The following is a 5,930-nucleotide window of genomic DNA, read 5'->3' on the forward strand; positions in this document are numbered from 1 at the left end:
TTGAATGGGCTCAGCACGAATGGGAAGTCAGACAGGTCAGCCCCAGTCCTTGGCAGCAGCTCTGCTCCCATTGATATCTCTCCCACCACCACTCTAGGCTCTTGCATCAGTGAAATGGCTACATTTTCTTTATCCAGTACACTGTTGATGGGCACCTGGGTTGATTCCACATCTTTGCTAGTGTAAATAGTGCTGAGATAAACACACAAGTGCTGGTGTTTTTTTTTGTAGAACAATTTGTTTGCCTTTGGGAATATACCCAGTAAAGGGATTGCTTGATCAAATATAATTCTATTTTTAGTTCTTCAAGAAATCTCCAGACTGCTCTCTACAGGGCCTAATTTGCATTCCCACCAATAGTGTATAAGTGTTTCCTTTCCTCTGCCACCTTGCCAACTTTTGTCATCTTCTGATTTTTTAATAATAGCCAGTCTGACTGGCATCTTACGGTGGTTTTAATCTGCATCTTTATGAAGATTAGTGATTTGAAGCATTTTTTCATGTTGGTGGGCTACTCTTTTGAGAAACATCTGTTCATGTCTTGTGCCTACATTTTAATGATTTTAATGAAGTTATTATTTTTTCATGTTGACCTAAGTTTCTGTTTTTAGGTTTAAAGATATATGTGCAGGTTTGTTATATAGGTAAATTGTGTGTCACAGGGATTCGATGGACAAATTATTTCGTCGCCAATGTAATAAGCATAGTAACCAATAAATTTTCTGATCCTTTTCCTTCTTGCATCCTTCCCCATCAAGAAAGTCTTGGTGTCTGCTGTTACCTTCTTTGTGTCCATGTGTACTTAATGTTTAGCTTCCACTGACAAGTGAGAACAGGTGGTATTTGCTTTTCTGTTGCCACATTAGTTTGCTTAAGGTTATGGCTTCAAGCTCTATCAATGTTTCTGGAAAAGACTTGATCTCATTCACTTTTATGGCTGTGTAGTATTCTATGGCATATTTATACATATACACACCACATTTTATTTCTCCAGTCTAGCATTGATGGGTATATAGGTTAAATGCCTGATGCTGCTATTGTCAATAGCACTGTGATGAATTTTTATTGAATGCATAGTTTGCAAATATTTTCTTTGTTGAATGCATGCTTTGAAAATATTTTCTTTCATTCTTTAGGTTGTCTGTGTACTCTGCTTTTTCATTTTTGCTGCTTGAATCCGGCAGCTGTTCCTTTTTGATGTATGACCTTAATTTTATCCCCTTTTATTCTATTAACTACTCAATACTTTTATTATCCAATAATTTCTGGCTTATTTTAGACTGAGTGTTATTGCTTGTAACTTGTAAACAAAAAATCCTAATTAATACGAAAATAGGTTATGAGTTAAGAGATCTTCAGGAAAGTGCTGAATGTATTCCTGGGCCAGAATAAGGTGAAATGCATGACTCAGGATGATAAAACAAAAGCAAGATTGCATCTGATTGCATAGAATAATACATAATGAGAGAAGAGCAAGCTAAAAACACATACATTCTTTTCTCAAGGTCCAAAATGAAATCCCCAGCCTTTTGAGCATACATTTGAAAATACTAAAATAATTTCTTCAACTTTATGACTCTGGGCTAAGATCAGTAAACAATAAGAAAAACAAATTGATATACCAACACCACTGCCACCACTAAAAAACAAAGTGATTCTCCAGGATACTGGGTTAAACAATTATGTGAATTTATCAGGCCTGATGTGAAAATTAATGCATTAATTAACAAAGAAACAAATTACAGTAACAGGGCATGGGTTATAGGAAGATTCAAGGATTTGTATTACCTCAAATTCATAAACCCTAGAAATGGTGAGGTTTTTTCACAGTTGCAGAAAACAACTGATGCATTTCTCCTTGCCTCAAACCTCATATTAGGTGAATATTCAGATTCCAAATTCATCATGTTCTAGAGGTTGAAATGCTACCTGAGAGGACAAAACAAAGAGGAAGTTTGCAGGAATTTGCTAACTGTATCACTCAAAACCTGATGAGTATTTGTAGGAATGGATTTTGAGTTTGCAGAAATGTGGAGGTATAAAACCTCACCTCAGGCTGAATTTTCTTAGCATAGTGAACTAATTAGAGACTTTGGCCATTATGTCTTCATGCAAATCTTAATCTTAGAATGCCGGATTTATGTATCATCTGGCTGTATCTCACTTATTTCTTCATTATATCCCTCAAGAAATTTCAGAAGTTGTTCATTTCACAAAAGTTTTAGGGACATGTTAATTATGGAAAGTATAGTATTATTTAAAAGGAGGGAAAAAATAAGAAAAACCTGTTTTACTGGTTGCCCTCTTTCCACTAATAATGTAGTTAGAAGGGATTTAAAATTTCATCTCAATAGAGGTGAGAGTATCCCAGATGGCTGAGCCAAGAAGTCACAAAAGTGGATGTCACTGTTAGAATAGAGAGCAGAATGGGTGGGCATTAGAACTTCCAATAAAGATCTCTACCTATGGTTAATTATTATGGGGTTCCTAGAAATAAAATAAAAGTTTCTCCAAGGTCTTACCTGATTTGCAAAACCAAAACACTCCGCATATGGCAGACACAATAACAGAGAGCAACCCTAGAATCATGGATCTCCAACCATATTTTAAGCTTGAGTCAGTTTATCAACCTAAGAGCTTTGAATATAGATATTACTACCTGTCTTGGGTAGGATGGACCCCACTAGACATCACAGATACACACAGTGAACTGGTCCCTAGCCTTTTTGAAAGGGTCCTAGAGCAATTTGGGCAACTGTGCTCTAGGAAAATTGGTTTATTCATCTGTAAAACTATATAATTATGGTAGCTAACCTACAAATTATTGTATTTAGGAAAATAGAATACCTGTAGAGTATACAGAATAATACCTGGTACATACTAAGTACTTAATAATGTTAACTATTATTATTATTAAATTCAAGTTCTTACACCATTTATCCCCAGGACATGTGCCATATTTTTATTTTATGGATTCTGTTGCTGTTATGCAGAGTAGTTATTTAAGCTGTCCAGACAAATAAGACGTCATCAAGTATGATTTTACAAGGCAATATGAAGCACCCAAAGTAGCACAGTGTGAAAACTGTCAGTCATGGAGGTTTTTAAAAGTCCTTCAATTTGTCTCCTGTTTAATGAGATACCTACTTTCCTTGAACTTGTGATTGGCTCTGTAAGTAAATCTTAGCCACATGCCCCTGACTCTGAGCAAGAGGTACTCTTCCTTCTCTAACATTTTGTAGTGCCTTAGATGTACTCCTTAAATCACTGATTGCATTGCATTGTAGTTTGTTGATTCTGTGTATCCTTGCCCTGAAAAAGAGCTCCGTATGAGACAAGGGAAAATATTATAGTACACTTGGTGGCAGGAAATTGGGACAAAGCCTGCAGTCTTCCCTTTAATAACCATTGCATTTTACCCCTTAGGTAGCATTTCTTCTGAATTTTCAAGCCATATAACCAAAATTATTGTCTGTTAACCTTACACTGTTGTGTGGTCAAATGGTAGGAGCATGTAGCATAGAGTCAATCTTCCTGAATTTAAAACCCAAGTTCACCTTGGATAGTAGTATGACTAGGTGAGCTATCCACATTCTCAGTGTCTCTTTTTCCTTCTTTCTAATATAGCATTGATATGAGAATTAAGTGGATCAAATCACACAAATTACTATAGCAGTGTCTGACACATACTAATTGCTCAGCATATGTTAAATTACTACTGAAACATTCAAATAAAAAACTAGTAAATATGCTTCCTTCACTCTTAATACAGGTATTTGTTACTAGTATGAATTGTTTTATAATATGTAAGCAAAAGAATGAATGAACGAATGAATGAGTGAAAACCTTTTCTCTAAATATGTAATATGTGTTGATTCATGTTGTTGTTTTAACTTCAGCAGATTGGAGTACTTAGAGGTCAATTCTTATTTTGCTACTATTTGTTTTTAAGATTTACATATGATCTGGAACTTCACATTTGGAGAAAATGAAAGATGATTACATGTAACGTCAAAAGACTGCTGTTCATCACGGTGTCCTTGACCTTGGCCATGCTGAGTCTTTGTTTATAAAAAGGAAGAACTAGTCCTTTCCTTACCATTTGCTCTCCTGCCACAACTATGACTGCGTCTTCCCATAGTTCTGAGGCAGGAAACATTATTCTTTCTGTCTTTTTGTATTGGAATGCAAAGGTTTTCCTTTCTTAAAAAATATAGCATTTGTTTAAAATGCTTGCTGTCTTAGAGATAAATTTAACCTTGCAGTGAGTGTCCTTGCATATTAATATTTCTGAGATAATTATTTCTTTAAAAACTAATTTACATTCTTGAAGACTGCATAATTTTTAAGTAACATTTGCAATATAACACTAAAATTGTGTTTTACATGGAACTTAAATAACTTTTAATGTTTTATTTTATGATTTTATATAGTGTCTTACTGACATTTGCTGTCCATATTTGAAATCTTATATTATTCCTGGCTTAATAGAGTGAATCTATAAAATAGTATGCAAGATTGAACATTTACCACAAATCTCAAAAATCGTAGGAGGAAATGGCTTTAAAGTATAATGTTTACAATGGTTTCGTGAAGCAGAAATTTCACTGTGTTTTCTTTGCTAGAAAACTGTTGCTATAAAAACCAGTACTTAGAAAAGCAAGTAGAACTAGACATGTGCAATTAATAGTCAATTTTGAAAGAATTAGGAGTACTGTTGTTTCAGGTGAAGTGCTTTGGAATGTAATTATATCTCCTTCTAATAGAAATTGTGATAAAAATGTTCCAATTTAATTTACTTGATTTTACTTCTATTAAAGAAATCAGACCTGTAATAAATTATGTTATAGACTTAATATAACCCTGAGACTATATTCTGTATTTATATTCTTTATCTCTTGCAAATGCTTAACAGTACTTTTTATCAGTATATAAAAGTATTTTTGTGAGTCATATCAAGAAAATCAAGAAAAATCACTAAAAATTTCATAAAGTGAAAGAAAATAAACTCAATTAAATTATTTTGAATTTTTCAGAAGTATGGTTTCAGGTTTTAAGTTAAGCTTGCTTTTATTGCGAATGTATATTTTAGGTTTAACAGTCAAATTGAATATAGGATTTCATAGAGTGCCTCTCATCCTATATAGGATTTGACTATTAAACCCGAAAAATTTCATTCGTAAAATGGTATATTTCACAATTTATATACATATACATGCATATAAATATATATGTGTGTGTGTATACACACACACACACACACACACACACACACGTATTTATATTTTCATAGCCAGAATATTAGGCTATTCAGATAAATAAGAGCTTATCAAGTATGAGACTGTAAAAGCTGCTTTTTCAGCAATAATGGTCTTTCTAGAATTCTTTACGGAGCAGCAAAGTTTAAATAAATAAAGCATAGTTTAAAATAAATGATTAAAATACACAACTACTATTTAGACTAAGTATGAGACTTTATGTTGTTGTTATTTTATTTTATTTTATTTTTGAAGTTTTGCGGGTACATAGCAGGTGTATGTATGTCTGGTGTGCATGATATATTTAGGTAAAGGCATGCAATACACAATAATCACATTATGGAAAATTGGATGTTCATCCCTTCAAGCATTTATCCTTTATGTTACAGGCAATCCAATTATACTCTTTCAGTTACTTTTAAAATGAACAAATAAGTTATTATCAACTATAGTCCCCTGTTGCTGTATCAAATGTTAGGTCCTTTTTATTTTTTCATGTTTTTGTTTTTTGAGGAACCTCCAAAACTGTTTTCCATTGTAGTTATATTAATTTACATTCCCAAAAGTGAACAAGGTTTCCTTTTTATGTACATCCTCACCAGCATTTGTTATTGCCTGACTTTTGGATAAAATCTATTTTTACTGGGGTGAGATGATATGTTGTTGTAGTTT

Source organism: Cebus imitator, unplaced genomic scaffold (assembly GCF_001604975.1).
Source record: "Cebus imitator isolate Cc_AM_T3 unplaced genomic scaffold, Cebus_imitator-1.0 Scaffold597, whole genome shotgun sequence".
Taxonomy (NCBI): Eukaryota; Metazoa; Chordata; class Mammalia; order Primates; family Cebidae; genus Cebus; species Cebus imitator.